At 37.8% G+C, this 23,414-nt stretch overlaps 1 protein-coding gene across 1 annotated transcript in view; it reads right to left on the bottom strand.

Annotated features, from left to right (window-relative positions):
• The window catches only part of LOC5578682 (acyl-CoA Delta(11) desaturase), a 43,686-nt gene extending 22,804 nt beyond the window's left edge, over nucleotides 1-20,882 (bottom strand). Inside the window, exon 1 of the mRNA XM_001657031.2 lies at nucleotides 20,471-20,882. The gene's annotated coding sequence lies outside the window, so the exon portion shown is untranslated. The remainder of the gene's footprint in view (nucleotides 1-20,470) is intronic.
• Nucleotides 20,883-23,414: the final 2,532 nt, after the last annotated feature.

Here is a 23,414-nt window from a genome sequence, read left to right as displayed (position 1 = left end):
CTCGTAATGGAAATTTCCTTGACTTCCCTGGGCATAGAGTATAATCGTACCATGACCCCGAAGCTATGGATCAAATAGTATGGAGTACAACCTATAAAATTCAATAAAACGACATGGATAACGTAAAATTGTAATTTAAAAGCACGAATTGAATCTTTTCAAATTAGAACTTTGGTTTGTAAATTGTTTTTGGTGTAATATTTACATAGGATTGCATAAAAATTAAAAATTGTATCGGTTTCTGAAAACCATATTATGGATCAATTTTCATATTATGGATCAAATTGTGACATATTACGGATCAGTGCGCAAAATCAAGAGATTTTCTACTCAATGCATCTGTATTTCATGATTTGGCGAAAGTTAACAATGTGTCACATTATACTGCAAAAAATAGCAGTGTTTAGAGCCGGAAACATGCAATGACTTTTTTTGTGATACTGCATTGTAGTAACTGAGACATGAACTGTTTTTGCTCCAAACCAAGTTTCCCACCCATTTTTGTCTGCTAAAAAAACGAAATTGACAAACCTTAATGTTTTATTAGTTTTACCCTTAGTGCTATTTTCTGAAAATGTCGAATCCAATGTTTAAAATGGCAGAGATCTACATTCTTTGGAAGTGATCCATAACCGTGGTAAACAATAATTTCCTGGATTTCATGGATCACTAGTTAGAAGTGCTAATATTCGGTATTTAGAGTCAACAATCAAGCAAAATGTTTTCCAAAGACGAATTCATACTAAATCGAAGCGAACGAGCATGTTTTATGCTATAACATTTGAATTTTACCGCCTGTGGGAGCTTAGGGAGCTTATGAATGCTGACGGCACTTCTTACAGAAAACGACCATATAATGAGCTTTATGGTACCAACTAAACATTTGTCAAATACACCGTTATTTAGCGGTTGAGTGTTGTGCTTAATATTACATATGGTAGAAGACAAATAGTATACGGGCAAAATATGTTTTACGTCAACGTTTATGTTTTGAGCGAGTTATCCGAAGTTGAACGCCAAAGTGATCCGTCACTGTGGGTGATCCGTAACTGTGTGGGCATGGTACCTGCCACACGATATACGAATGCGAAAATGGCAACTTTGGCAAAGAAAGCTCTCAGTTAATAACTGTGGAAATGCTCATAAGAACACTAAGCTGAGAAGCAGGCTCTGTCCCAGTGGGGACGTTAATGCCAGGAAGAAAAAGATGATTTTTTTAGCATCAAATTTCTGGTGGAAATCTAAAGAAAATAATAAAACATACATTTTCGATTACACTCAACAACTAAAAAAAATCCTAATTTTACATGTTGATCTTAAGAGCAAATATTTGATAAAAAAATTATTAAAATCAAAATTTCAATCCGCTAAGTGGAGCGATTTTCAAAATTCTTACAGAAATTGACCTTAACACTATTCAAAATTAATGCACACTCAAAAGTTCTCCAAATAGGCAGTCTATCATAAGTTATTAAGCTAAAGGCACTTCCTAGTTCTTTTTTGGTACCCGTTTTGGCATCAATTTAACTATACAACACCATTCCAAGCTATAAAATAAGGGAGTTCGTTGATAGTTACAAAATACCAATGAACATGTTGAGCTTGAGCTTGATTGGCCGCCCGTGGTTGCTACTCCAGTAATTTTTATGGCAGAGAGGCTTGCTGGTTTGGTTAGCAGACTGCCTATGTATCAGACGTGAAGGAAGGCTAATGATGAACGAATGGAAGCGTAGGGAAACGATTTATTTCTGTCCGTCTCGGGTTCTAGCAAAAGTGTGTACTGTGATAGATACAGTATGGCCCATAAAAAAAATACGAAAATCGTCATATCATGTTTTATGGTAGGTTTTACGTAGAAAATGTGAATTAAACATAAATATTATTCATTACTTGTATTGTTTAATCTATTTAGACTCAGTTTTTCGCCTTGGACATGACTTTTATCTATTAATTTAACCTTACCAGAGAGGAATTGGATGCATACCTACAAATTTTATCAAGCGGGCGTCGAGTTCAATATCTGTGTAATAAAAAGCTTGTAAAACATCACCGATGGCTCAAGATTCTTCACAGGCCTTGTCTCTAGTATACGTCCATATTAAATGATAGAATTAATTCATACCTAGGTAATTGGAGACTTAAACATATTTTTGAAAAAAACGGCACATTTTGGAGAGCTTTGATTGTACCTTCATATAAGTGTGATAAGCGGCTCCGTTTTGTACAAAACCTATGAGCTAGTATTGATATAAGTTGTATCTAACCGAAGGAATAAATTTCATCCTCACAAATCTGTTATAGGCCTCCGTATTTATTTTTTATTCAACTTTAACAAAAAATAAAGGCGTATAAAACCTAAAAGACGCAAATGCCCTCAAAACTATGACCCTGGCAAAATATTTTATTGTGATCATGAAAAACACGTTCTCTAAGAACTCCTCCATCCTCTGATTTCAAACAAACTATAATTTACAACAGTTAAGTGTGATTTTTAAAGGTGTAAAGTTTATCACCAGAGTATACGACAATCGAACGCTGTTTCTAACTTTGGGCGGACAAAACCTCTGAACTTCTTTGCTTTATTACATTCTTTAGGACAGTAAGAAAAATATGACAAAAATTGTCCTGGATAGCAAAGTTATGTTAGAATATACTACAATAATCAGAAATTACATTCACTAGCAAAAACAATGAAAATAACGCCTATGAATGCTATATTAACGTCCAAACAATTTTCACATTTTTTTTATGGGCCATACTGTACATCAACTGTGATAAATTAAGAGTGGTAGATAGAAGCAAGTGAAAGATACAACTACAAAGTACGACGAAAGGTACGGACCTGGGATTGAACTCATGACCTTCTGCTTATGAAGCAGAAGCGGTAGCCATTAGACCACCAACCCCGTCATAAAAACTCTAATGAACATGTTTGGAAGAAGAAAAAAATTGTTTTTTTCACAACAGGTTTAAAAATTGTGTTTCAAATGAATCAAGCTTTAACCTGATAACATGTAGTTTTTTCGACATGTATTGGAGTGTGAAAGCTCAGTAAACATGTTTAGACAGAAAAAGAGATGATTACAATCCAAATTACTTTTAATTGAAAAACCACAAAAAAAACTACTGTAAGATCGTATTCAGATCGCAACGGATCAATATCTACGATGCCGAGAAGTACAAAAAGTACGCGAAGTGCCAAAAATCACTTCAAGGCCAGCAAAGAGGCGGACAACGACTGGATGATTAGCTGCTGTCAATGTGGCTCCTGGGTGCATTATGAATGTGTGGGCGTGAAGCGACCGGAGCCACTTCAGCTAGGTAGGGTAGTAATCTACAACCGCCTTGACAGGGATTTTTTGAAGACGCAATGACAGGTATTTCGTTAGGGCAATCAGGAAACGAGCCAACGTTAAGTGGTTCAACAGGTAACATAGAAAGCGTTCGGATTTTCGGATGCCGAAAATCTAACGTGACAAAAGCGTTCCCTCAAAGGGGGGCCAGAGCTGCTGACCCATGCACCTCAGCGATCATTTGAAGGCCTGAAGACATGAAGCGCATCTCAACAACGCGATGCTATTATTCGAGTTGGTAGAGAAGCTTGACTAGGCTTTATACAAGCAACGCTGCGAAGAAGCAGATATTTGCTCGTTTTCCCAATACACGCAGATATTGCAGATGTTGGTGTGGGCAACAACTGACGTTACACTACAGTATGATCCGTGGCAACAGCAATCGCATCAGCGGAGGTCGCCTATAAGGAGAAAATTGTAAAAGATAAAAAAATTCATCGGAGCAGACGCATCAGAATAGTCGGGCGGCGAAAGTAGTAGAAGAGGAACGGAGAACAGTGTGCTTATCAAACCCGTCATGTCTTATCTGCAAGAATCCGGAACATCGGGTAAGGGATTGCTTGGAGTTTCGAAAAAAAAGTGTGTGGTCTTTGTCTTGGAGCACATGGAAGATAACCTTGTAAGATCCGTAAATATTGCGATATCGATGGATGTCAGCGGCGGCATAATCCGTTACAGCACTCAAGGCAGGATAAAATCGCGAACAAAAGAGCATAGCAAGCAAGGAAAATACGACAGAATGCTGTCCGGAAACAACATAAAGGTGGAACTAAAGCTGAGTAGTTCCAAGCCCGCCACATATCTCAATTTTACTGGTAAAACAAAGCTTTTCGAATCCCTCCTGTAACGTTACACGGAAACAATTGGTCGTGCCCGGAGAAAGCCAACCATTGTGTCTCCAGTGCACCTCGAACGTGAAAAACACAGAAGCTAATACACAACGATCTGGATGGAGATCTCAGGGCGCATGGATACAAAACGATATACCCTATTAGACGTGCGTACAGTAAAGAAGTTGGACTCTCTAGTTGATAAATGGGCAGCCAGGAGAGCCGATTGCAGCAAAACCGTGATTGGACTGGACAATTTACGGTTCTAGCCAAGAGAGGACTCTTCACGACCTTGTTGAGCAGTATTTCACTGTTGAAGACCTGGGAATTATGGAAGTCACATGTTCAGAATCATCGGAAATCCAACGAGCTAGGCGGATAGTGCGGAAACCACTAAGCGCATCGGACAGCGATTCGAAACGGTACTTCTATGGAAGTACGGCTGTTTAGAATTCCCGGACAACAATCAAATGGTCGTTCTTTGGTAGCAATGTCTGGAGAGGCGGATGCAGAATGAGATGGTTATTGGAGAGAGTACGAAGAGACAAATGTCCGAATATGAGATTAAAGGGTACATGCACAAAGCGACGCAGAAGGAGCTCAACGATTCGGATCCAAGACGTACACGCTATCTGCCTTTAGGTGTTGTCATAAACCCGAAGAAACCGTCAAAGATTTTTCTGTGATACAGCGGCGAAAGTAGATGGCGTCTCTCTCAACAGTATGTTGTTGAAAGGACTGGATCTTCCCTGGACATTTCTGGACGTTCTTTTTGGAATTCTGAAAAAGCGAATTGGTTTGTGCGCTGATTTAAAAATAGATGTTCCCCCAGATAGAAATTCGAAAGGAAGACTGCCATGCGCAACGGCTGCTCTGGCGTGGGAATACAACTCAGGAACCCGAAGTGTACGCAACCTTCTTCGCCTTGTTCAGCACAGATTGTTAAGCATTGGAACGTGGAGAAGCATTAGTTCAAGCTTTCTACCGCAGCTGACGCCATTATCAGGAAACATTATATGGACGATTATTTGGACAGTGTCGAGAACATGTTAGAGGCGCTTCAATGGCTTTCTGTGAAAGAGCGTATAATTTTCAATGTGCTAACTATTATTTTTAAATTGACAAATGAACTCTTGCCAGAATAATTGACGAATATTATCATACGAGGACGAAATATACATAACCATAGAACTAGACGAAGAGATAATTTACGTGTTGTGCCGTTTACTACGACAAGTACTCAAAAATCGATTTATTATAATGGAATTAGAATTATTAATGAATTACCAATTGAAGTTAGAAGATCTGTCTCCGAATTTAAAAGAAATTGTGCAATGTGGATAAAGAATAAGTATAGATAATTAAGTGAATTTGTATGTATTTAATGTATATTATCAAAAGATAAATAAATGGATTATTATTATAACGTGGAGGAAGCTATGAAACTGGCAAAGGAAGTTAAGCATGTCCACTCATCTTGGAGGTACGACTGTTATGTTGATGTTTGAGGTTATGGCTTTCAGTCTTAAATAAAACTCAAAAACGGATTTTTGCTTACATCCGACGTTTCGGACACATGGCACAATACATATGTCCGAAACGTCGGATGTAAGCAAAAATCCGTTTTTGAGTTTTATTTAAGACTGAAAGTCATAACCTCAAACATGTCCACTCATTCGGTGGATTTCGTTTACGGAATTGGCTTTCAAACTCCCAAGAAGTCCTGACACGGGTCGGGGAGAATGACCCAGCAGCTGAAAAGTATCTTCAGCTAGACAAGACGAGTTCTGCTGAACGTTTGCTTGGAATGTATTAGAAGCCAGACGAAGATAGTTTCACATTCTCCACTATATCAACTTCATTATATTGAGCTACCGACCAAACGACTAGCGCTTCGAGTAGTTATGGTTAAGCATGGTAAAATTCACTCACTCACCCGAATGCCACCCATAAAAAGTAGCAAAAAATCTGCTGCTACCGAACATTCAATGATAGCTGAACCGTACTGGGTGGAGTGTAGCATGAAAGCGTCAAAACCGATTGTGTAAAAGCGAGAATCGGAAGAAACACGAAGAGAAGTGAATACTAATACACTTGTATCTGCGAGGCACGAGTGAACGCAATTTAGCATCCATTTGCCAAATGCATTGAACTGATTGAGCGGATTCCCACTCACTGAATCATTCCGTGGTGTGGACTGCCAGTTAGTGAACGCTCATCAGCACTCAAACCCGAATACCACTCGAACGGAATCAGAATGTATACAATCATTCGGTATAGCATTCGGCTGCTTTCGGCTTTCAGTATCGGTAGCGGCTCGATCAGTTGCCGTTTTTTGTTTCGCTTAGTGCTCGCCGAAGAAGCAGAATGGGCACTGGAAATTGAAACGTTCGGCTTGGCTAAAGAAATAACTTCTCGCTCCCGACTGTACGTGGAAGTAAGTGAGAGAAACGCAAAAACTGAGTGAGTGTTTCCCATACTTGGTAGTCATGCGTCGTTTCTAACTAGCAGAACTATTATCGTTTTTCCTCATCCACGACAAAATATTAATACAAGATTTGTGGCGAACTAAGACGGATTGGGATCAACTGATCTCTGCTATCGGTGTCCGTTTTTCTCAAAAACAAGAAAAAATGGCACAAAAGTCAGAACTGAAAAAGCAGTTTTCTCCTCTTAACATAACAAATTGGTGAAAATAAATACACACAGCCTTTTTATTTGTCAAATAAAGGAGCTGTGATTTTTATTTTCTTCGATTTGTCTATTTAAAAAGAGAAAACTGATTTTTCAGTTTCGACTTTTGCACCATTTTTACTTGGGATATACGAACGGTTTTTTGTTTCTGGAGCGAATCGAGGTATTTGCCTGAATCAACTCAGACCATGTCAACTATAAGCAGTATGTTGCTTGCAGAGTGGGGGAGATCAAAACCTGAACAATGGAGCTGGACATCTACAAAGAAAAACATGGGGGATGAGACAACCAAGTGGGGGAAAGGCCCCCGTCTAACTCCGAAAAGCCGGAGGTTTCAGGGAGAGGAAGATTTTTATCTGCAAGCAAGCATACACTTGTCCCACGAAAAGACCAAAGAAGAACTAAGGACGTTCATGGTGCACCACAAAGCGGTAATTCCACGACTAGTGAAATGGGAGCGTTTTTTTTAAACTGGACGCGTTTTGTAGGATTTGTTGATGGTGTTGATTTGTTCATCGATAGTCGCTGAACTTGCAACGAAAGGTGACCAAACGATCTTGTTTGACCGGAGCACTTTCATAAGAAGAGCTGAGCAAGGCTGAGGCCATAATCTTCCGTTGGATTTAAAGTGAGAACTATGCAATCGAATTGGAGACTCACTCGCATGACATGGGTAAGTAGTTGAGTGAGCAACTGCGACTAGAGAAAAACAGAATGGGATCATTCGCTCGGACAGTAGGATCGCTACAGCAGCACCGCATACGACACCAAATTTCCTACTGTTCTGCCAAAGGAGCATCCAGGGACGCGACTGATTATCGAATGGTATCACAGAAGGTACCTTCACGCAAACGGTGAGACTATCGTTAATGAGATATGACAACGCTTTCACATCTCTCGGCTCGGGTCGCTTGTACGCAAGGTAGCTAAAAATTATACAATGTGAAAGATAAAGATGCCTGTTCCAGTTGTACCCCGAATGGCACCGCTGCCAGCGACCAGACTTCAAGCCAACGTACTACCATTTTCGTATGTAGACGTTGATTACTCTGAACCGATCGCAGTGAGAGTACACCATGGCACTTTCAAACTTTGTGTCGGTGGTTTACGTGCATGGCTACTCGTAGAGTACATCTAGAGATCGTCCACACACTCTCCGCTGAGTCTTGTAAGATGGCGATCAGGCGTTTCATCGAACGCAGGGGAGCGCCTGTAGAGATACGGAGTGATAGAGGCACGAACTTCGTGGGATCAAGCAAGGATTTGAAGCTCGAGATGAATAAAATCGATCTTCAGCTTGCGGAAACGTTCACTAACGCTAGTACTCTCCTCCAGGAGCGCCCCACATGGATGGGGCCTTAGAATGCGTAGTGCATTCGGTGAAAACGGAACTTGTGGCGTATACCGAACGAAGAAACTTTGGAGAGTGTCGTGAATTCGAGACCGTTAACGTATATTTCCTCGGAGATGGCACAGCAGGAAGTTCTGACGCCGAACCATTTCGTTCTCCTTAGCTCTACTGCCCATACTCGCAATACAGTCCCATTTGGAAAATCATCATGTCGATAAAAACGCAACTGAACATTATTGCAAAAGTTTCCGCAACGCTGCAGCAGGCAGCAGAAAATTCTAGTGGCACTACTCAACACATTATCATAAGAGTATAAAAAAATGATCAAGTACTGAAATATTGTTAATGCGATTGTTTTTTATATACAAATCAAATATACTTGCAGGTGGGACTCGTTATCCGAGTACTTTTCTCATCACATTCAAATATACTCGCATACCAGTCCAAACAAACAAGACCCAGAAGACAACGCTTGAACCCGAATCAAGCTAGTCATAGTGACTGAAATATATGCCGGACTATGGTAGACCAGTTCTGGAGACGATGGGCTTAAGGTAAAGCTGGGTTTGCGGCTAGACGCTCATAAGACTGGTAGTCCTCTACGGGTATGAAACGTGGACTGTGCTCGAGGAAGACCTGCAAGCTTGGTGTTTTCAAACACCGGGTACTTAGGACGACCTCGATCAACTCTACGGCAAACCCAGTATCCAGAAGGTGGTCAAAGCTGCAAAGATACGCTGGGCCAAGCATGCTGCAAGAATGCCGGAAAAAAGCCCTGTTAAAATGGTGATCGCTTCAAATCCGGTCGGAACAAGAAAGCGCGGGGCTCTACGAGCTGGGTGGATTGACCAGGTGCATCAGGACCTGGAGAACGTGGATCGCAGTCGAAGATGGAAAGAGGCGGCCATGAACTGTCTGAATTGTCGAAATATTTTTGGCGAGGTTCTTCTTCTTCTTGGAATTACGTCCGCACTGGGACAGAGCCTGCTTCTCAGCTTAGTGTTCTCATGAGCACTCCCACAGTTATCAACTGAGCGCTTTCTTTGCCAAAGTTGCCATTTTCGCATTCGTATCTCATGTGGCATATAGGGGTTCCTGGGGTAATATGCACTTCATAAGGAAGATGTGCCGAAATGGTTACTAAACAACATGTATGTAGTGTTTTAATACACGAATCTAGTTGGTTCGGGTTCACCCTACATGGTGTTGAGCGAATTTTCATCATAATTACACTAGATTGTTGGAAAATTTAACTTTTCTCAAACACTTCTTTTGCCTGAATTCAGATTGATGCGGGGCACGGTGCATCACTTTTTGGGGCAGAACGCACTACAACATTGAGACAAGACGCACCTACCCAAAGGGGCATGATGCACCGTCCAATGGAGTGCATGTTGCCCCAACCGGGTGCTTAACAGAAATTGTTATGAAAAATAGATATCGTTGTCTTATTTCGCAAAATCATCTCATCGACAACTAGCCCGGTCTCTAATCATCTCTTTTATGGTTAAAGGTTGTAAAAATCTCAACCCATCGCTTTCAAAACAACAAGTGAAATGATCTGGAAAGTTACATCAGAATCGTACTTTTCGATTTCAATGTTCTATCTTCCTGTTAAGTTTTTTAAAATGTATCAAATTCCCAGGGTGTCAACAATTTGCAAAGTTTCATCAATCCGCATAGGGTTTTTCTCTCAAAACTCGTTTATTTCAGAGAAATTGACAAAGTGCGTTTTGCCCCGGCAGTGCATATTACCCCGGAGCACCTACGATGATAATCTATGCCCAGGGAAGTCAAGGAAATATCCATTACGAAAAGATCCTGGACCGACCGGGATTTGAACCCAGACACCTTCAGCATGGCTTTGCTTTGTAGCCGTGGACTCTAACCACTGGGCTAAGATAGGCTCCTGGCTAAGTTGTTTCAAGTGAAATGATGTAGAATAAAAAAAATGACCTCAAGGTTCATGTCCGAGCAAAGGGCTCTTATCCCACTAGGTGATTGTACCATAGAGTCCAAGCGATCCCTTAGGCATCTTGAGGTAATGGTCGATAACAAGCTTTGCTAGCCCCGTTGAATATACCTGTAAAATGGTATCTACGGCTATGACGGCGTTTTCGAGCATGATGTCATCGTGGAAGATGTATTATGCTTCAAACAAAAAAGGCAACAGAAGAGTCCGCAATGCGTGTAAAGAGAAAACGCTTAGGGGTTGGCCGAAGGAATAGGATAACTCCACTAAAGGTAGATGGACCCATGGGCTAATACTCTGCAAAAGTTTATCTCTATTATTCTGACAATCAACAGAAACACAAAGCGGTGGCTACACCAATACCATTAATCGCAACGCTGACAATGGTTCACATACTTCTTGAATGTTTTTTCTCCTCGATGATCGCAAAAAAAGTTATAATAATTCAATAGTTAATATTTCGTTTGTTTTTCTAACTAAATGAAGTTAACAGAGCTAACAGCAAGAGTGTAATCTTGAGAAGAAGATTTGTTTTTACTGTGCAGTATTAAACAAATGTTTTTACTGCCTGTGCAGTATTAAACAAAGAACCAGAATTACCTTTGAAGACATATGCTATCTTAGACTTCTCTGCTGCAAACAGTTCTCCATCTGAGATATGTGCCCACTCCTCCGAATTCCCAACAGTCAACCAATATTTACCGGCAGCGTTCGATGTTTATTTTCGAATAATTGTGATGTTTTCGATTCATCGTTCTTCCAACCGGACAATCTTACCAGCGAAGCCCCAGCCAAGATGAGCATATGTTAAACATTAGCACCTGTTTCCAAATTGAATCCGCCTTCAGAGGCCTCCAAACAACCGCAATCGAAGGTCAGGGAGTTTCAAGTGCCATGCTGCTCCCACAGTTTGTCGCCGATGCTGCTGGTTCGTTTGTCAACAAATAATTGCGTCCTTCGGCTGACATCACGACGATACTCATTTTACTACCGATTTTGGGAATTTTATCGTTGCCTTGCGATTCGGATAGTAAAAGGAAGCGATCGGATTGATTTGTTTTAAGAGCTTAACAGAATGGTCCAACACTTTTAAGGTTTAGCAAGGTTAAGCATTGAGGCTGTTGCTGGGTTGAAACAATCTGCAGGAAGCAATAGAAATTAACAAAACATGGTCCATTACTTCGAATGGAATTGAATTTCTGCTTCAATGATTATTTCGTACGAATTTTGTACGTAGTTTCTCCCGTCTGATTACATCAACCGACAAGTTCAATTGAGTTTCATGTACCATAAACTTTTTAGCAACATCAAGCAAAAGATATATTTTTGCAACCATTCCAAATTTGTGCAATAAACAATTTCTCGTTTGAGAACTTCAATGTTTAATTACACCCCATAATCGATCTCACTAAAATAGAAGCAGCGAAGCCACAATTGCTGGTTGAATTGCACCAAGTCACCAAGTAGCGATTCAGTGATTTATACGCCCGCGCAAGCGAAAACCCCCCGGGTCTCGTGTGACGTTGCGCTTACGACAAACGTCGGTCGGTTCCTTTTGGAAATGAATCAGCTTCCGTGAACCGGATTCCAACTGCATTCAGCGGAAAATTTAATGTTTGTTTGTTCTACCCAACGAGCGAAGAGTGGGCAAAACCACGCCAGCTGCAAGGTCAAGTTCGAGAACGAAATGTTGATGCAGGTCCAGGAACTTGTACACTCCCGTGCAAAAGTTTGGGACCAACACCTAAAACACACAAAAAAGAATTTCCTTCCATATCTCTGTGAAAACAAGTCTAATTGAAAGTCTCTATTATCTCTTTCGGAAGGCAATGAGTTGATCTTACTCTATATGTATCTGTTTCATTAAAACGATTTTTGAATTTTTAAATAGTTAGTAGCTTGAAATTGTGACATTTTTTAAAAATTGTACTGAAAAATCCAAAGTGAATCTTTTGATCGACCAAAATTTTAAAGTGATGGAACGATGACTGATTTTGAAAAGTTTTCAGTTTTTTCGCCAAAGATTTGCAAGCAATCTACATAGATTATGAGATTACGATTTTGATTCATTTGGCTCAATGCTGTGAAAGTTAGTCAAATTTTTCCACAGTATTTTTTTAAATATGTGACAACTTCAAGAAAAAAAAAGTGAACCAAACTAAAAAAAAAAACTTTTATTAAAATACCTGCGAACACATTGTTTTCCGTATATGCCATAGAGAGTCTCAACTAGACGTATATTCACAGAGATATGGACAAAACTCGTTTGTATGTTTTCCAAAGGATGACCTCAAACTTTTGCACGGTAGTGTATGTTCGCTTGACTTGCAGTGACTTGATTAGCCAGTTGAACGATCAAGTACGATGCACTTTGGATGAGCGGGTGCCTTTCACTTTCGTGGACAATGGTAGTTCTTATAGGGGAGGGACTTTGACCTATGTAATGGAGCAATAACTGGGTGTCCTTCAATGGGCAGACCTGTTGCTCAACCAAGGGATCCTTTGTTGACCATTCTGAATGATATGTTTTAATCATCTCGAGAGGTACATTCATGTTTGTACCTTACACATCGTGTGTAGTAAATCAGTATGATTAAAGTCTAAATACAATTGGAGCAAACGTCAAAACTGGAATAGCAGTTTTCTCCAAAATAATTAACAAATCGAAAAAAAAAAATTCAAACACTAAGCTGTTCTATTTCGCTAATTAAACAGCTGTGTGTTTTCAGTTTTTTTTTTTTCAATTTGTTGATTATTTTGGAGAAAACTATTTTTCAGTTTTGACATTTGCTTCAATTTTACTCGGGCCTTAAGAACTACTACCTCCATCAAGATTCTCTTTGGCATCGAGGATTTTTATCTGCCTTATTATCTAAAACTCTGTAATAATATTAATCAATGTACGGAGCGTATATAAATATATATAAAATAATATACATATGCATGTGGGGCTTTGTAATGATCATTTCCACTCATTATTTGACAAATCATAAAGTGTCGTTCGAATGGTTTTGGAAGAATATGAAAATGAATACTTCCATGGAATCGCCCGGAATCTGACCAGGTCAATTCTGAATGGTCATACAACTTTATAATAATTATTTCCATTTACAATTTGAAGAATCATGCAACACCTCAATTGAACGAACGCTTTTGTTAACATCATGTAAATGACCACCTTCCTCGAGGCTCCCGTAACGCCTTAAGGGAACGCCCCAAACGGGCAAAACGCTCCACTTTGTATAAGAGGAATTTATGCTTATTTTTCACATACACATGATCACATATATGGAATAGTGTTTAGTAAGAGCTATTTTTGTTGAGAAGTAAAAAGAATAAACGAAATCCAGAAAGATTGAAAATCAGATATTTGACGTTTTTTTTTGCGTCAGATAAGTAAGCCTCATAGTAAACTAAGCTAATTATTTTCCCTTGGGATATTTACTAAAAATTTTACCGGTAGATGGTTGGTGATAGATCCTTTCAAATAGAGCAGATGTTGGTGCTATCATTCGAACCAGTGTCCGGCCATTTGGCCGAATGCCGATTGGCCAAATGCCCTGAGGCCGAACGCCATTTGGCCGAATGCCATCTGGCCGAATGGGCCGTTTGGCCTAATTACGAACAAAAAAATCAAATTGCTACATCGCTGATACCTAAGATTTTTCAAAGTATTGCCCAACAACTAATAGTAGATTTTTATGATGTGACGGGACGTTATGTTTGTCGGTATATAAGAGCTCCAAGAGAATGATAAGATCGACTCGTTAATTAAGGACGAAGTTGTGAACTTCCACATAGCGCCAAGCAGTACCGGATTTACAAATGTGGGGGCTTGGGGGCCATTGTCTTGTGAAAAAAATCCATACGGAATATCTTATGTAATTTCTATGGTTCTATGAAAAAACCAAGTTATATTCTTCAGATATCCGAACCAAAATTCTTGGAGGAACTCAATGGGATATGATCACTTAATACACTCCTGGAGCAATCGTCGGAATAATCTCTGAATCTTTAGGAAAATACCTAAATTTTAACGAAATTCCAAGAGAAAATCATGAAAAAACACATACAGTTATATACAACCGTATTGTCACGAGAAATTACAAAAAAAAGTATGGCCTCATCCTATTATCAATAATTAAACTCTTATCTTCTCGTTTCGATTAGGTTACGTTTTTCTTTTTCTTATTTGGTCCATTTTCGGTCTCTTGTTGGTTCTTGTCTGGTCTCGTTTATTATGCTAGAGGACCTAAAGTTCATATATTTTAGGTATATTAATACACTACCAGCCCTGCAGTGTGATCGATATAGTAATTTTCAAGATAAATATTTAAATTATTAAGTCCTATTACTTGACCTTCAGACATATAAATTGCATTCGAACCTAGTCCTTAACTTCATCGAGAATGCTTTCAATTTGTTGGCAACAAAATCCCATTCTGAATGTTCTAATATTATGTTTTAGTTATTTTATTCGAGTTTATTTGCATAAACTTTGCCGATTTTTCCAGACATATTCAAAAAATCTTTCAAATCATATGATGCGATTCCAAAAAGTATGTACTATTGTAATGATTCTAATTATTCGCAAAAGTTTAACTATAATTATGTTTGTCGAGATTTGTGGAGGCCCCTGAAATGTTAGGGCCCGGGGGACATGGCCCCCTCGGCCTTCTTATAAATGCGACCCTGGCGCCAAGACTCTAAACTGATGGTTGATTCGCCTCTGGGTAAACAACGGTGTGATAGGGTTTCATGTGTTCCTAATAATTTCATCAGAAATTTTTCCTTCTTTCAAACATAGGCTGTTCTTTCCCGTTGTACTGGTCTCATTACTATCGGCAATAATTTAGCTTATATTTCGATTGGGAAATATACCTCCTTTAAATCATCGGTTTTTACTTCATTTTATCATAGGCTGTTCTTTCAAGAGAAAAGTATTTTTCATAGTTGTTGGTATTAAGGCTTATAATACGCTCATAAAGAGTCTTATTCAAAACTTGATCAAATAGTTTTAGCACACGGATCAACTAAGATGAGATATCATTCTCCTCCATGATTAAGATTGCAACGTGTGAACTGAACGGCTCGGTAAACAGTTACGTCAAAAAGAAGCTTCTGTATCTCCTTTGTGGAAAAAAGAAGTCAAGACTTGTGTTTGCTAGAGCTATGAAATATATTACTTAGTATGATTCGAGGCATTTTTCATTCTTTCAGCACTGACTGTTTCTTGAATTAACACTAAATAGCCAATTATTTATATATCAATGAAGATTTATCCCTCTTTCCGAATGAGTTGAATAAGCTCTTTGGAAATCAGCTTTGAGATTGATTCAAAAGCGCATGCTAACTATAGTTTACTTTTGTTTTCAATTTCGGCCAAACAGCATTTGGCCAAATGGCATTCGACAAAATGACTCCTTCGGCCCTTACAGGGGGGTGGGAAAGGCTATACCATTTAACTCGGGTTCAGGCATTACCGAATTCGCTCTGATTTGATTTTAAAGCTCGATCAAAGCAAGCGAAAAAAAAACTCACATCTGTATCGGTCCACGATCGGCAATGTTTCAGCAGACTCAGCATAAACAAACATTTTCATTCTTCCGTCAACGATGACTATGATGATCTGTATTTTCCCGGAATATTTTTTTTATAACGCGTAATAACAAGCTCGATAAACAATGACAGCGAACTAGAGAGCGATGATAAAACCCTTCTTTACAAACAAAACTTATTGACAATGCACTGGAAACTTTAACACATTCCATTGTTGAAGCCAGGGGTATTGCAATTCCAAAATGTGCAGTAAAATTCGAATTCTTCCTTATAGACGATGTTCTTGAACTCTTGATCCGTCTTAAAAACGTGAGGTTTTCAACGCACTCGCGATCCTACTATGAAAATGATATGGCAGGATCGGTTTCCTCAAGTCAGAAACAAAAGTTTTGAAAATAAAATTTCCCACTTGAACCCTTTAAATATCATCAAAAAAAAAATCAGAGGCCAATTCCGATCTTAAAAGAGGAAACCAAATTATAACTATCTAATTTCGAAAAAGCTCAAAAACTTGCTATACAGTGTCCAATTGAAAATCAAGTTAATCAGGACTTCGAAACTAATCTCTATCAAGAAAACGTTTTTGAAAATTCCTGAAAAAAAGTGAGAACTATTGTAAAAAAAGCAAAAATCTGAAGTGAAAAGTCGTTGACTTTGAACATCCTGTCTTTTGAATGAAAGCTATCATTGGCAGCTCGTTGTAGAAAGTGATTTAGATCATTTCAACACCTTTCAACAGATGCGAGTTGGTGTCGAGGTAAGATACAAGATTTGCACTCCGAAGATTGAAGGTCGGGCGGAAACGTTTATTTTAACTTTTTTTTATTTCAAATCAAAACATACAAAGTTGAATTCAAGTGCGGTTATCTTGATATTCTCATGAATCAACAGTAGTGCAAATCCAAGTGCAGAACTATTGATAGCATCGTGCTTATTTTTTACCGTGTTTCGAACATAAGCAGTGACTGATGCTGCACGTAAAGAAAATTCCATTCAGAGTGCAGAATGATTCTGCACGTAAAGAAAAATCTATTCAGAGTGACATTTAAAATTAATACAATCATGTATATGAAGGAAATGCATGGAATCTAATCGATTACGTGACACTTTGCTCAAAATCATGAAGGTGCTGTAATTTGACAAGATTTCTCTTTCTCGCATAATCTGAGATAACGCCCTAAAAGCCATTGGTAACCATGTGTGTAGCTCGTTGTTTCTGAGCAAATTAATGAATAAGCACCCAAATCAACATCACTGCCAGGTAGATAATGATCCTTTCTTAACGAAAGAGTTGTTAAATAACGTGTAAATCCATTCAAATGCTCAGAAACAACGAGCTACTCACATGGTTACCAATGGCTTTTTGGGCGTGATCATAAATTATGCGAGATTTGTAGTGTAATTTTGCGATTAGTCTGGTATTCTCTTTATGTTTATGACGCCAGTGATTGACTTCTTTTTAATTTTAGTTTAAAATCTATGAAGAGATCTTGAGATTACAGCTATCAAATTAGGAGCCACATATTTCTTAGCACCAGTACTAAAATTATGGTTAAATTGCGATAGAATTTTAATGCTTCTCGTGTGTTTCATTAACAGCATTGTTAATTCCGGAAATTCTAACTGTTTCTGTGATATTCTCGTTATTTCGGTGGGATTTCTGATAGTATGCTTGGAATATCTAGAATTTAGAATGTAGAGATTTTTGTGGGAATTGTAGTGACTCCGTTGGTTTTCGTTAGAATTCAATAAAAATCTCCCCTAAAACACCAGGGTTCCCTTTGAAATTTTTAAAGTTCTTATCAACTTCACAAAAAATCCCATTAAAATCTAGAAAATATTTGCCGACATTCAAAAGGTTTATATTGAAGCTTTGCTTTGAAAATCCAACGGAACTGAAGATCAACGGAATCTCAAAGGTTTTTACAATAATTACAAAGATTGATTTTCAGAATTCCAAATATTCACACAATAATTCGCAGGAATCCCACCGAAGTCTCATATATTCCTACAGAAATACAGTCTCAAAGATACCCACAGAATTTCTAGAGATTAATAACCGGAATCCCATTCCCACCCCAAATCTAGAGTTTTAACAAATTTCTAATATTTCCGCAATATTCCAAGGATGGCTTTTAAAATTCCAGAATTATCATCCTAAATCCGACATCCCTATTGGTATCCAAAAATTCCTACAGGAATTCGTAACCTCAGAATTCCTAAGCAAAACTCAAAATACCTTCCGGAATATCAAAACTCATATCGTTTTCGCATGATTTTTACTCAAAAGTAAATTATTCTATTCAGTTCCGCAATCTCATAGCATGTGTAGCAACCTATAAAGATAACTACCAGTAGCTTTGTAGTAAATGCTACCTTTATTGTAGTATGTTCTAAAGGTGTAGAAAGGAAAATGACACAAACATGTTCCACTCGTGTTCCACATAAAGCGTTTATTACCGAGAATGTAGTAAACTCAACTTTACTACATTTTATTCATACCGCCCAATATCTTCACATCTGACATAGCTGAGTTACCTCAGGGATGTCAACAATCTTTGCGGATGACACAGGCCTCTCCGCCAAAGGACGCAGCTTTCGCGTCAGCTGTAGTAGATTGCAAAAAAAAGTTTGGATACTTTTTTCAAACTTGCATAAATGGAAGATTTTTCTTAATGCTTCCAAAACTCAATTTATAATATTCCTTCCTAAACTAAAATCTTTTTATTCAAAATCTTCAAGTAGTCATGTTGTCACGATTAGAGTGGTTCCAATAGATTGGTCAGATAAAGTTAGGTATCTAGGACTCATGCAAGAAAAAAATAAACCTTTTAAAAATCGCACTGAGGGCATTGGAACAAAATGTAACAAATATATAAAATGTCTGTATCCTCATATTAACAGAAATATATTACTTTGCAGAGGATTAAAATTTAAATTTTAAAAATAATTCTGAAGCTTCCTCCTTGGTATAGTACTAATAAGTTACATAGAATATCCAGTGTTTGAACATTGGAACAAATGTCGATTTAAATTATTAATAATTTGAGACAAAAATCGTTGCAATTTTCTTTTGCCACATTACATGCGTTATATAACTAGATTATATTAGGTTATATTAGGGGGAAAAACCATAATCATTTTACAATTTTTTTAAACCACTTTATTTGTTAAAAATCGAAGCAATGCTCAAGAAAACCTTAAATGGCATTAATCTTGCTGTCTGAAATATGATGATAGATTTTCCTGAGGATTGATAGAAATTTTAATGAAAAAACTGGTTTTTAATTTTTGATGATTGAATAATAGATTCTTTAGCCTTAATAGAAAGCGTCAATGAAATGTAACATGATGTTAACAAAATTTTAATAAAAGCTTGATTAGTTTTACCAAATAAGGATGATGGTGTTTTCTAACGCAGAACACCTAGATATAAGAAATGAATGTAATGTTTGGATTGATACTAATAAAGGAATAAAAAAATACTTCAGAATAGTTTGCGAAATTTTACAGAGAAAATCACGATGCATTTATAGAGACCTGAACACAAATGAACTATAGTTATCAGAGTAATTTTGCATGAACATTAAATGATATCAAATTGGGAATGTTGTTTATTACCATAATTGAAATCGTTTGAAAAGGTCTAGATCCACTTCAAGGTCGATGGTTCACAAGGTTCACGCACATCAATGAAGGATTACAGATGTCTGACTATCAATGTGATTTAGATCTGTCTGATCAGACTTGATTATAGATGCGACAGATCATCCAAGAGCACCCGCAAAATTAGCATACGAAGCGAAGCCGTCGCAGAATTCGCAAATATTAAAATCCACATGGCGCAAATATGCTCTTCTGGGATGCCATCTGAGTGGGATCAACGGCACCATTAGACTGCGTAGATACCTATACACTCATTTAAATGATATGCAACTGATTCAGCTTTAGGATATGAAGGATTTTTGCCGTGAACCTGAATCAATGTAAATATTTGATATCAAATGTATATTAATGATATCGATAATCTACATAATTTTATTAGCAAAAGGAACATATATTTAAAATCAATGCCGCAAATTTATAAAAATTACGATAAGTGTATAGTTGTTCATGTGTTTTAAATTAAAGTTTTTCCACTTTATAAAATTAAGAAAATCATAGAGTTTCGATAGAAATAAAATGACAGTAGAAATTGTTTTTTTTATAACGATGCTGATACTCCCTTTATGCGAAAAGTAACACTTATTTTGGGACTTGACAACCCATGCTCAAGAATCCGAATAATTAATTTGCTAATCATTTATGCTTACGGTTTGTTTTTTTTTTTTTTGTATAGTGATGGCGAGTTCAACGTCTTTGGATGAGATTGCATCTGATTTTGAAAATTTTTCCTTGTTAGAATTAGAAAATGAATTCTATAAACTATCATAATCAATGTTTAACGTATTATTTCAAAATAAAACACTTCGTTTTGGCAAACGTTTATCTTCATAACATCTTTAAGAAACTGTTGATAGTAAGTCATTTCAACTGATATTGCACCGCAATATCTACCAAATATAGTTTAAACTCTCCAACTGCTCCTTTGGCTTCACAAATTGATAACTATTTTATACAATAGCTAATGTGAGTTGATAACTGCCGAGTTCCAATAATTCCCCTACTATATATAAGCGCACTAGCAACATCCTGGAATTTTCATAGTTACCTTTCTAAAATCGTTGAATATTCTCTGTTTAGCACTGACAGCACCGAATCCCTCTCTCGAGATTGGTCAGACTTCGGTCACTGTGTTTTCGCTTTTCACTATTCAGAACTTCTAAAACTACAACAAAAACTCGAAAAATCCCGCCACTTTTCCAAAACTCAGCAAAATACACGTGCACACTGTCCTCAAAGGCAAATCACAATCACAAAATGATACTCCACGATGTCCATTCGCGCTAGCCAGTTAGTTTCTAGCTGTGATTCGATTTTTCTTCCGACTGCCACGCTGAATTTTCCAGGCTAGCAGACTGTCTTCACTACTTATATCCAGGTGCTGCTGTTTGTTCTACCGCGATGAGCGTGAAAGTGTCGTCCGTACGACGCGAGTGTTCAAGTGCGAATAATCGACCGATAAGCGAGACCTACCACGAGGGTGATCGACGACGACAACAACGACAACGACGACGGCGGCGCGACGCAGCGTCTTCCAATTGTTGGCGACGTCGCTGCGCCGTTGTTGTTGCTACTGTTTGCGGTGTGGCGGTTGCAAAAGCTAGGTCCTACCTATCAGGTGCGCAATTAGTGCTTACAGATTTTTTGTCATGGTAAACGCTTCATATGCCTGTAATACTTTATGTTCATGCTTTTATCTTTCTTCACAGTCTACTTATTGCAACATTTGTAGTGCATACAAATGAATTTGTAATGTTTAATATAATTAGTAATTGCGAAATAATTCATGACAAGCTAAAGATAAATTCACACATTATTATATTGAACAAATCGGTCTAAGTATTATTAATACATAGGGTAAATGATGGCTTCGGCACCCTGAGGGTATTTTCAGCAGCACTAACTTATTGTCCTTGTTTAAATTTGTCTACGGAGCAAGAGTTAACTTCAATGTACTCAACATATTCCTTGAACTATAATCTTCCATGTAAATCACATCTTTCACAAAAATATTATATAACATGGGTATTATTATTAAATGAAATAAATGCTTACGAAATTATCGTCATTCGTGAGCTGCCGAATAAAACAATACAAGAGCAGCTTAAAAAAACTCACCACTTTAAAAGGTCCAATTTCCCGCTCCAATGCCAATTTTTCACAAAAGCTACACACCGATCACTTATGCACTATTGAACTTTTTATTTGTTCTGCACTCGAAAATACTTAATTTTTATGCTTTAAATCACAAATTAAAATTAATGCACTTTGATTTCCTCGGCAATCACTTTTCATTACGGGACCAGGTTGCCAGAAAACCATATTCAATTGCGGTGTATTATTATTCACGATTTAAATTCACAGAAAAAACGAACATGACTAATTAATTTAATGGAATTAGGCAACTAAGCATGCATTGAAGATTGTAGTGCATAGGGTTCATTCAAATATTACGTAACGCAAAATTTGTCAATTTTGGACCCCTCCCACCCCACGTAACAGCTTTTGTATGGAAAATCTTAAATTTTTGTATGAACCGTAACACTATGTAAGACCCCATCCATCCCCCTGTTGCGTTACGTAATATTTGAACGGCTCCATAATCTTCAACATACTGAGAAACATATAAAACATACGTCTTTTAATAGTTGAACTATTTTGGCAACACTGTTGTTCCACAGGCAATCAGAGGATGATGTTTTTAAGTCAAGTCATAAGTGAATTGATTTGCAAAAGGCTTATTCTGATTTTCTCATACATTGAGAATAATAAGAACGCAAATAAACTTTACTGGCAAAGTTTGGATTTTGATCCGAATGAGCCGATCGAACAATATTCATAAACTAAAAAAATCGTGGCACATCACATTCGGATATTTTTTTAAATGTTATCATTCATTCTCTTGGTAATAACTTGATGATAGAGCGTTCAAAAGCAGCAACCTTTACAGACCATAACCATATCGAGCCATTCAGCGTGTCAGCGAATAGTTCAATTCACGGTGAAATTATTTACATTTCGAATTTAAAGAAATTTGAAAACAAATGTGCAAGTACCGTCGTTGGGGTTAGATTTGGCCAAAAATGCGTAAGTCCTCAATTATTTTAAACAAATTTCGCTATTTGACTTGATGGGTTTCCAACAATTCTTACACTCCTGAAACCGCCACCTTGGATTGCTAAATATGGAATTTAGTTAATTTTCTATACCCATCGTCCTACAATTTTTATTCTATAATATTATCAATTGATTGAGATAGAACCTCTATCATTGTTATTTGAGAGATGTTGTACCGATAGTATCATCATGAGAATTTTTTGGGATAGGGATACTATCACTCTATCTCTGGTAGAAACCATTCTCTCAGTGATACTATCAGGATAGACATAGTATCATAAGTACATAGTAGGATAGTATCATCTGGCTGAACTGATAGTATCAGTTGTCTATCAGATAGATGATAGTATCATGGTCTATCTGATAATTTTGATGCCTGAACCTGGAATCGATCGATAGGCTCGTGCGCACTCCCCTCGTCTATCAACGCCTTGATGACGGGTGATGCTAAAACGATACATAATGCTTTCGTATTGCAATAATCGTTCCATCTTTCTTAAGGCAAAATGTATGAATTTCTATAGTCCAGACCGCCGCGTTTAGAATTGATACGCAATAAGAACAAATCAAGAGAATCATGTTCGACCATTCCCCCCTCCGCAACGGTCTTTGTATAAAAAAAATTGTATTTGAGCCTACTCCCCCTCTCCCTAGAGCGTTACGTAATTTGTGGACGGTGCCTTAGTCTGCACAACTTCAGTGGCGTTGTGTATTCAATATGACTCTCAGCTATTCTATTTATAACTGCAATGCTGTTCTCAGTGTAGTCTGTACCCTTTCAGCGAGTAGAACATAATGAGTGACGTTTAAGGACATATCTCCTTGAGTACCAAAATGGCCTCTAATATGGCACCTCCCCCCTTCACTTTCCGCTC

This window comes from Aedes aegypti, chromosome 1 (genome assembly GCF_002204515.2).
Source record: "Aedes aegypti strain LVP_AGWG chromosome 1, AaegL5.0 Primary Assembly, whole genome shotgun sequence".
In the NCBI taxonomy this organism is placed as follows: Eukaryota; Metazoa; Arthropoda; class Insecta; order Diptera; family Culicidae; genus Aedes; species Aedes aegypti.
Note: the sequence above shows the minus strand (reverse complement) of the source record. Positions and strands in the feature narration are given on the sequence as shown.